Below are 11088 nucleotides of genomic sequence, written 5' to 3' on the forward strand. Positions count from 1 at the left end.
ATGTTTCTGCATCAGTGTAGCTACACCATTCATAATGCATAAAAACAAGTGGTAGATTTCCGTTAACCCCTTCCTGACATTTGACATAATACTACTAATAGGTATTATTGCGTCAAGTTTCTGGCCTCTAACATCCACAATTGGAGATTCCTCCGATCGCGGGTATTAACCCCTTGAAAGGGGCATTTCAAGCGATTCTGACTGCCCCAACCCCCACCCCCTCTGGCTCTTACCGAGAGGGGTGGCAGCCCTGGGGTCTGCCAGTGCCCTGGGTCTGTGCGATCCTCCTCTGGGACCACGTCCTTCTAGCAGGACCCGACTGTAAAACCATCAGAGCATCGCTTGTTCAAGCCAACCTGTAAAAGTAAAAAAAAACACTTAAAGCACTTAGAGCACTTTTTAACCCCTTCATGCTCTGCGACGGATATATCCACCACGGAGCTATGAAGGGTGTATGAAGAGGGCTGGACCCTCCTCATACAGAGATGAGCTGCATATCGTAGAGAAGACCCATCGCTAACACTGGGGGCCATCGGTTGCCATGGTAGCCTTGGGTCTTCGTCTGACCCGAGGCTGAATAGCTTCTGCCTATCCATTACAATGAGCCTGTGGCAGTGTATACTGTGCAGAAACGCCATATACTGCGATACAGGAGTATTATACAGGTGTACTATACAGGTGTACTATACAGGAGTGTCATACAGGAGTGTCATACAGGAGTGTTATACAGGAGTGTTATACAGGAGCGTCATACAGGAGTGTCATACAGGAGTGTCATACAGGAGTGTCATACAGGAGTGTCATACAGGTGTGTCATACAGGAGTGTCATACATGAGTGTCATACAGGAGTGTCATACAGGAGTGTCATACAGGAGTGTCATACAGGAGTGTCATACAGGTGTGTTATACAGGAGTGTTATACAGGAGTGTCATACAGGAGTGTTATACAGGAGTGTCATACAGGAGTGTCATACAGGTGTGTTATACAGGAGTGTCATACAGGAGTGTTATACAGGAGTGTCATACAGGAGTGTTATACAGGAGTGTTATACAGGAGTGTCATACAGGTGTGTCATACAGGAGTGTCATACAGGAGTGTCATACAGGAGTGTTATACAGGAGTGTCATACAGGAGTGTTATACAGGAGTGTTATACAGGAGTGTCATACAGGAGTGTCATACAGGAGTGTCATACAGGAGTACTATACAGGTGTGTTATACAGGAGTGTTATACAGGAGTGTCATACAGGAGTGTTATACAGGAGTGTCATACAGGAGTGTCATACAGGAGTGTTATACAGGAGTGTTATACAGGAGTGTCATACAGGAGTGTCATACAGGAGTGTCATACAGGAGTGTCATACAGGAGTGTCATACAGGAGTGTCATACAGGAGTGTCATACAGGAGTGTTATACAGGAGTGTCATACAGGAGTGTTATACAGGAGTGTCATACAGGAGTGTCATACAGGAGTGTCATACAGGAGTGTCATACAGGAGTGTCATACAGGAGTGTCATACAGGAGTGTCATACAGGAGTGTTATACAGGAGTGTCATACAGGAGTGTCATACAGGAGTGTTATACAGGAGTGTCATACAGGAGTGTCATACAGGAGTGTCATACAGGAGTGTCATACAGGAGTGTCATACAGGAGTACTATACAGGAGTACTATACAGGAGTGTTATACAGGAGTGTTATACAGGAGTGTCATACAGGAGTGTCATACAGGAGTGTTATACAGGAGTGTCATACAGGAGTGTCATACAGGAGTGTTATACAGGTGTGTCATACAGGAGTGTTATACAGGAGTGTCATACAGGAGTGTTATACAGGAGTGTCATACAGGAGTGTTATACAGGAGTGTCATACAGGAGTGTCATACAGGAGTGTCATACAGGAGTGTTATACAGGAGTGTTATACAGGAGTGTCATACAGGAGTGTCATACAGGAGTATTATACAGGAGTGTCATACAGGAGTGTTATACAGGAGTGTCATACAGGAGTGTTATACAGGAGTGTCATACAGGAGTGTTATACAGGAGTGTCATACAGGAGTGTCATACAGGAGTGTCATACAGGAGTGTTATACAGGAGTGTTATACAGGAGTGTCATACAGGAGTGTCATACAGGAGTATTATACAGGAGTGTCATACAGGAGTGTCATACAGGAGTGTTATACAGGAGTGTCATACAGGAGTGTTATACAGGAGTGTCATACAGGAGTGTCATACAGGAGTGTCATACAGGAGTGTCATACAGGAGTGTCATACAGGAGTGTTATACAGGAGTGTTATACAGGAGTGTCATACAGGAGTACTATACAGGAGTGTTATACAGGAGTGTTATACAGGAGTGTCATACAGGAGTGTCATACAGGAGTGTTATACAGGAGTGTCATACAGGAGTGTCATACAGGAGTGTCATACAGGAGTGTCATACAGGAGTGTCATACAGGAGTATTATACAGGAGTGTCATACAGGAGTGTCATACAGGAGTGTCATACAGGAGTGTCATACAGGAGTGTTATACAGAAGTGTTATACAGGAGTGTTATACAGGAGTGTCATACAGGAGTGTCATACAGGAGTGTCATACAGGAGTGTCATACAGGAGTGTCATACAGGAGTGTCATACAGGAGTGTTATACAGGAGTGTCATACAGGAGTGTTATACAGGAGTGTCATACAGGAGTGTCATACAGGAGTGTCATACAGGAGTGTTATACAGGAGTGTCATACAGGAGTGTCATACAGGAGTGTCATACAGGAGTGTCATACAGGTGTGTCATACAGGAGTATTATACAGGAGTGTTATACAGGAGTGTCATACAGGAGTGTCATACAGGAGTGTCATACAGGAGTGTCATACAGGAGTGTCATACAGGTGTGTCATACAGGAGTGTCATACAGGAGTGTCATACAGGAGTGTTATACAGGAGTGTTATACAGGAGTGTTATACAGGAGTGTCATACAGGAGTGTCATACAGGAGTGTTATACAGGAGTGTCATACAGGAGTGTTATACAGGAGTGTCATACAGGAGTATTATACAGGAGTGTTATACAGGAGTGTCATACAGGAGTGTTATACAGGAGTGTCATACAGGAGTGTCATACAGGAGTGTCATACAGGAGTGTTATACAGGAGTGTCATACAGGAGTGTCATACAGGAGTGTTATACAGGAGTACTATACAGGAGTGTCATACAGGAGTGTTATACAGGAGTGTCATACAGGAGTGTCATACAGGAGTGTCATACAGGAGTATTATACAGGAGTATTATACAGGAGTGTCATACAGGAGTGTCATACAGGAGTGTTATACAGGAGTGTCATACAGGAGTGTTATACAGGAGTGTCATACAGGAGTATTATACAGGAGTGTTATACAGGAGTGTCATACAGGAGTGTTATACAGGAGTGTCATACAGGAGTGTCATACAGGAGTGTCATACAGGAGTGTTATACAGGAGTGTCATACAGGAGTGTCATACAGGAGTGTTATACAGGAGTACTATACAGGAGTGTCATACAGGAGTGTTATACAGGAGTGTCATACAGGAGTGTTATACAGGAGTGTCATACAGGAGTGTCATACAGGAGTGTCATACAGGAGTATTATACAGGAGTGTTATACAGGAGTGTCATACAGGAGTGTCATACAGGAGTGTCATACAGGAGTGTCATACAGGAGTGTCATACAGGAGTGTCATACAGGAGTGTCATACAGGAGTGTCATACAGGAGTGTCATACAGGAGTGTCATACAGGAGTGTCATACAGGAGTGTCATACAGGAGTGTCATACAGGAGTGTCATACAGGAGTGTCATACAGGAGTGTCATACAGGAGTGTCATACAGGAGTGTTATACAGGAGTGTTATACAGGAGTGTCATACAGGAGTGTCATACAGGAGTGTCATACAGGAGTGTCATACAGGAGTGTCATACAGGTGTGTCATACAGGAGTGTCATACAGGAGTGTCATACAGGAGTGTCATACAGGAGTGTCATACAGGAGTGTCATACAGGAGTGTCATACAGGAGTGTCATACAGGAGTGTCATACAGGAGTGTCATACAGGAGTGTCATACAGGAGTGTCATACAGGAGTGTCATACAGGAGTGTCATACAGGAGTGTCATACAGGAGTGTCATACAGGAGTGTCATACAGGAGTGTCATACAGGAGTGTCATACAGGAGTGTCATACAGGAGTGTCATACAGGAGTGTTATACAGGAGTGTCATACAGGAGTGTTATACAGGAGTGTCATACAGGAGTGTTATACAGGAGTGTCATACAGGAGTGTTATACAGGAGTGTCATACAGGAGTGTCATACAGGAGTGTTATACAGGAGTGTCATACAGGAGTGTCATACAGGAGTGTTATACAGGAGTGTCATACAGGAGTGTTATACAGGAGTGTCATACAGGAGTGTTATACAGGAGTGTCATACAGGAGTGTCATACAGGAGTGTCATACAGGAGTGTTATACAGGAGTGTCATACAGGAGTGTTATACAGGAGTGTTATACAGGAGTGTTATACAGGGGTGTTATACAGGAGTGTTATACAGGAGTGTCATACAGGAGTGTTATACAGGAGTGTCATACAGGAGTGTCATACAGGAGTGTCATACAGGAGTGTCATACAGGAGTGTCATACAGGTGTGTTATACAGGAGTGTCATACAGGAGTGTCATACAGGAGTGTTATACAGGAGTGTTATACAGGAGTGTCATACAGGAGTGTTATACAGGAGTGTCATACAGGAGTGTTATACAGGAGTGTCATACAGGAGTGTTATACAGGAGTGTTATACAGGAGTGTCATACAGGAGTGTCATACAGGAGTGTCATACAGGAGTGTCATACAGGAGTGTTATACAGGAGTGTCATACAGGAGTGTTATACAGGAGTGTCATACAGGAGTGTTATACAGGAGTGTTATACAGGAGTGTCATACAGGAGTGTCATACAGGAGTGTTATACAGGAGTGTTATACAGGAGTGTCACACAGGAGTGTTATACAGGAGTGTCATACAGGAGTGTTATACAGGAGTGTCATACAGGAGTGTCATACAGGAGTGTTATACAGGAGTGTCATACAGGAGTGTTATACAGGAGTGTCATACAGGTGTGTTATACAGGAGTGTCATACAGGAGTGTCATACAGGAGTGTCATACAGGAGTGTCATACAGGAGTGTTATACAGGAGTGTTATACAGGAGTGTTATACAGGAGTATTATACAGGAGTGTCATACAGGTGTGTCATACAGGAGTGTCATACAGGAGTGTCATACAGGAGTGTCATACAGGAGTGTTATACAGGAGTGTCATACAGGAGTGTCATACAGGTGTGTCATACAGGAGTATTATACAGGAGTGTTATACAGGAGTGTCATACAGGAGTGTCATACAGGAGTGTTATACAGGAGTGTCATACAGGAGTGTTATACAGGAGTGTTATACAGGAGTGTCATACAGGAGTGTTATACAGGAGTGTCATACAGGAGTATTATACAGGAGTGTCATACAGGAGTGTCATACAGGAGTGTTATACAGGAGTGTCATACAGGAGTGTCATACAGGAGTGTTATACAGGAGTGTCATACAGGAGTGTTATACAGGAGTGTCATACAGGAGTGTTATACAGGAGTGTTATACAGGAGTGTCATACAGGAGTGTTATACAGGAGTGTCATACAGGAGTGTTATACAGGAGTGTCATACAGGAGTGTTATACAGGAGTGTTATACAGGAGTGTCATACAGGAGTGTTATACAGGAGTGTTATACAGGAGTGTTATACAGGAGTGTCATACAGGAGTGTTATACAGGAGTGTTATACAGGAGTGTCATACAGGAGTGTTATACAGGAGTGTTATACAGGAGTGTTATACAGGAGTGTTATACAGGAGTGTTATACAGGAGTGTCATACAGGAGTGTTATACAGGAGTGTTATACAGGAGTGTTATACAGGAGTGTTATACAGGAGTGTCATACAGGAGTGTCATACAGGAGTGTTATACAGGAGTGTTATACAGGAGTGTTATACAGGAGTGTCATACAGGAGTGTCATACAGGAGTGTCATACAGGAGTGTTATACAGGAGTGTTATACAGGAGTGTTATACAGGAGTGTCATACAGGAGTGTCATACAGGAGTGTCATACAGGAGTGTCATACAGGAGTGTTATACAGGAGTGTTATACAGGAGTGTCATACAGGAGTGTTATACAGGAGTGTCATACAGGAGTGTCATACAGGAGTGTCATACAGGAGTGTCATACAGGAGTGTCATACAGGAGTGTCATACAGGAGTGTTATACAGGAGTGTTATACAGGAGTGTCATACAGGAGTGTTATACAGGAGTGTCATACAGGAGTGTCATACAGGAGTGTCATACAGGAGTGTCATACAGGAGTGTTATACAGGAGTGTCATACAGGAGTGTTATACAGGAGTGTCATACAGGAGTGTCATACAGGAGTGTCATACAGGAGTGTCATACAGGAGTGTCATACAGGAGTGTTATACAGGAGTGTCATACAGGAGTGTTATACAGGAGTGTTATACAGGAGTGTCATACAGGAGTGTTATACAGGAGTGTCATACAGGAGTGTTATACAGGAGTGTCATACAGGAGTGTCATACAGGAGTGTCATACAGGAGTGTCATACAGGTGTGTTATACAGGAGTGTCATACAGGAGTGTCATACAGGAGTGTCATACAGGAGTGTTATACAGGAGTGTCATACAGGAGTGTCATACAGGTGTGTCATACAGGAGTGTCATACAGGAGTGTCATACAGGAGTGTCATACAGGAGTGTTATACAGGAGTGTCATACAGGAGTGTTATACAGGAGTGTCATACAGGAGTGTTATACAGGAGTGTTATACAGGAGTGTCATACAGGAGTGTTATACAGGAGTGTCATACAGGAGTGTTATACAGGAGTGTCATACAGGAGTGTTATACAGGAGTGTCATACAGGAGTGTCATACAGGAGTGTCATACAGGAGTGTCATACAGGAGTGTCATACAGGAGTGTCATACAGGAGTGTCATACAGGAGTGTCATACAGGAGTGTCATACAGGAGTGTCATACAGGTGTGTCATACAGGAGTGTTATACAGGAGTGTCATACAGGAGTGTTATACAGGAGTGTCATACAGGAGTGTCATACAGGAGTGTCATACAGGAGTGTCATACAGGAGTGTCATACAGGAGTGTCATACAGGAGTGTCATACAGGAGTGTCATACAGGAGTGTTATACAGGAGTGTCATACAGGAGTGTCATACAGGAGTGTCATACAGGAGTGTCATACAGGAGTGTCATACAGGAGTGTCATACAGGAGTGTCATACAGGAGTGTCATACAGGAGTGTCATACAGGAGTGTCATACAGGTGTGTCATACAGGAGTGTTATACAGGAGTGTCATACAGGAGTGTTATACAGGAGTGTCATACAGGAGTGTCATACAGGAGTGTCATACAGGAGTGTCATACAGGAGTGTCATACAGGAGTGTCATACAGGAGTGTCATACAGGAGTGTCATACAGGAGTGTCATACAGGAGTGTCATACAGGAGTGTCATACAGGTGTGTCATACAGGAGTGTTATACAGGAGTGTCATACAGGAGTGTTATACAGGAGTGTCATACAGGAGTGTCATACAGGAGTGTCATACAGGAGTGTCATACAGGAGTGTTATACAGGAGTGTCATACAGGAGTGTCATACAGGAGTGTTATACAGGAGTGTCATACAGGAGTGTCATACAGGTGTGTCATACAGGAGTGTTATACAGGAGTGTCATACAGGAGTGTTATACAGGAGTGTCATACAGGAGTGTCATACAGGAGTGTCATACAGGAGTGTCATACAGGAGTGTCATACAGGAGTGTCATACAGGAGTGTCATACAGGAGTGTCATACAGGAGTGTTATACAGGAGTGTTATACAGGAGTGTCATACAGGAGTGTCATACAGGAGTGTCATACAGGAGTGTTATACAGGAGTGTTATACAGGAGTGTTATACAGGAGTGTTATACAGGAGTGTCATACAGGAGTGTTATACAGGAGTGTCATACAGGAGTGTTATACAGGAGTGTTATACAGGAGTGTTATACAGGAGTGTCATACAGGAGTGTCATACAGGAGTGTCATACAGGAGTGTTATACAGGAGTGTTATACAGGAGTGTTATACAGGAGTGTTATACAGGAGTGTTATACAGGAGTGTTATACAGGAGTGTCATACAGGAGTGTTATACAGGAGTGTTATACAGGAGTGTTATACAGGAGTGTTATACAGGAGTGTCATACAGGAGTGTTATACAGGAGTGTTATACAGGAGTGTTATACAGGAGTGTCATACAGGAGTGTTATACAGGAGTGTTATACAGGAGTGTTATACAGGAGTGTTATACAGGAGTGTCATACAGGAGTGTCATACAGGAGTGTCATACAGGAGTGTTATACAGGAGTGTTATACAGGAGTGTCATACAGGAGTGTTATACAGGAGTGTCATACAGGAGTGTCATACAGGAGTGTCATACAGGAGTGTCATACAGGAGTGTTATACAGGAGTGTTATACAGGAGTGTTATACAGGAGTGTCATACAGGAGTGTCATACAGGAGTGTCATACAGGAGTGTTATACAGGAGTGTCATACAGGAGTGTTATACAGGAGTGTTATACAGGAGTGTCATACAGGAGTGTTATACAGGAGTGTTATACAGGAGTGTTATACAGGAGTGTTATACAGGAGTGTCATACAGGAGTGTTATACAGGAGTGTCATACAGGAGTGTTATACAGGAGTGTTATACAGGAGTGTTATACAGGAGTGTCATACAGGAGTGTCATACAGGAGTGTCATACAGGAGTGTCATACAGGAGTGTTATACAGGAGTGTCATACAGGTGTGTTATACAGGAGTGTCATACAGGTGTGTTATACAGGAGTGTTATACAGGAGTGTTATACAGGAGTGTTATACAGGAGTGTTATACAGGAGTGTTATACAGGAGTGTCATACAGGAGTGTTATACAGGAGTGTTATACAGGAGTGTTATACAGGAGTGTTATACAGGAGTGTCATACAGGAGTGTTATACAGGAGTGTTATACAGGAGTGTTATACAGGAGTGTTATACAGGAGTGTTATACAGGAGTGTTATACAGGAGTGTTATACAGGAGTGTTATACAGGAGTGTTATACAGGAGTGTTATACAGGAGTGTCATACAGGAGTGTTATACAGGAGTGTTATACAGGAGTGTTATACAGGAGTGTTATACAGGAGTGTTATACAGGAGTGTCATACAGGAGTGTTATACAGGAGTGTTATACAGGAGTGTTATACAGGAGTGTTATACAGGAGTGTCATACAGGAGTGTTATACAGGAGTGTCATACAGGAGTGTTATACAGGAGTGTCATACAGGAGTGTCATACAGGAGTGTTATACAGGAGTGTCATACAGGAGTGTTATACAGGAGTGTTATACAGGAGTGTCATACAGGAGTGTCATACAGGAGTGTCATACAGGAGTGTCATACAGGAGTGTTATACAGAAGTGTTATACAGGAGTGTCATACAGGAGTGTCATACAGGTGTGTTATACAGGAGTGTCATACAGGAGTGTCATACAGGAGTGTTATACAGGAGTGTTATACAGGAGTGTCATACAGGAGTGTCATACAGGAGTGTCATACAGGAGTGTCATACAGGAGTGTTATACAGGAGTGTCATACAGGTGTGTTATACAGGAGTGTTATACAGGAGTGTTATACAGGAGTGTCATACAGGAGTGTCATACAGGAGTGTTATACAGGAGTGTTATACAGGAGTGTCATACAGGAGTGTCATACAGGAGTGTTATACAGGAGTGTTATACAGGAGTGTTATACAGGAGTGTCATACAGGAGTGTCATACAGGAGTGTCATACAGGAGTGTCATACAGGAGTGTTATACAGGAGTGTTATACAGGAGTGTCATACAGGAGTGTCATACAGGAGTGTCATACAGGAGTGTCATACAGGAGTGTCATACAGGAGTGTCATACAGGAGTGTTATACAGGAGTGTCATACAGGAGTGTCATACAGGAGTGTCATACAGGAGTGTTATACAGGAGTGTCATACAGGAGTGTCATACAGGAGTGTTATACAGGAGTGTTATACAGGAGTGTCATACAGGAGTGTCATACAGGAGTGTCATACAGGAGTGTTATACAGGAGTGTTATACAGGAGTGTCATACAGGTGTGTTATACAGGAGTGTTATACAGGAGTGTTATACAGGAGTGTTATACAGGAGTGTTATACAGGAGTGTTATACAGGAGTGTTATACAGGAGTGTTATACAGGAGTGTCATACAGGTGTGTTATACAGGAGTGTTATACAGGAGTGTTATACAGGAGTGTCATACAGGAGTGTCATACAGGAGTGTCATACAGGAGTGTCATACAGGAGTGTTATACAGGAGTGTCATACAGGTGTGTTATACAGGAGTGTTATACAGGAGTGTTATACAGGAGTGTCATACAGGAGTGTCATACAGGAGTGTCATACAGGAGTGTCATACAGGAGTGTCATACAGGAGTGTTATACAGGAGTGTCATACAGGAGTGTTATACAGGAGTGTTATACAGGAGTGTTATACAGGAGTGTTATACAGGAGTGTTATACAGGAGTGTCATACAGGTGTGTTATACAGGAGTGTTATACAGGAGTGTTATACAGGAGTGTCATACAGGAGTGTCATACAGGAGTGTCATACAGGAGTGTCATACAGGAGTGTTATACAGGAGTGTCATACAGGTGTGTTATACAGGAGTGTTATACAGGAGTGTTATACAGGAGTGTCATACAGGAGTGTCATACAGGAGTGTTATACAGGAGTGTTATACAGGAGTGTCATACAGGAGTGTCATACAGGAGTGTTATACAGGAGTGTTATACAGGAGTGTTATACAGGAGTGTCATACAGGAGTGTCATACAGGAGTGTCATACAGGAGTGTCATACAGGAGTGTTATACAGGAGTGTTATACAGGAGTGTCATACAGGAGTGTCATA

Source organism: Engystomops pustulosus, chromosome 11, assembly GCF_040894005.1.
Source record: "Engystomops pustulosus chromosome 11, aEngPut4.maternal, whole genome shotgun sequence".
NCBI lineage: Eukaryota > Metazoa > Chordata > Amphibia > Anura > Leptodactylidae > Engystomops > Engystomops pustulosus.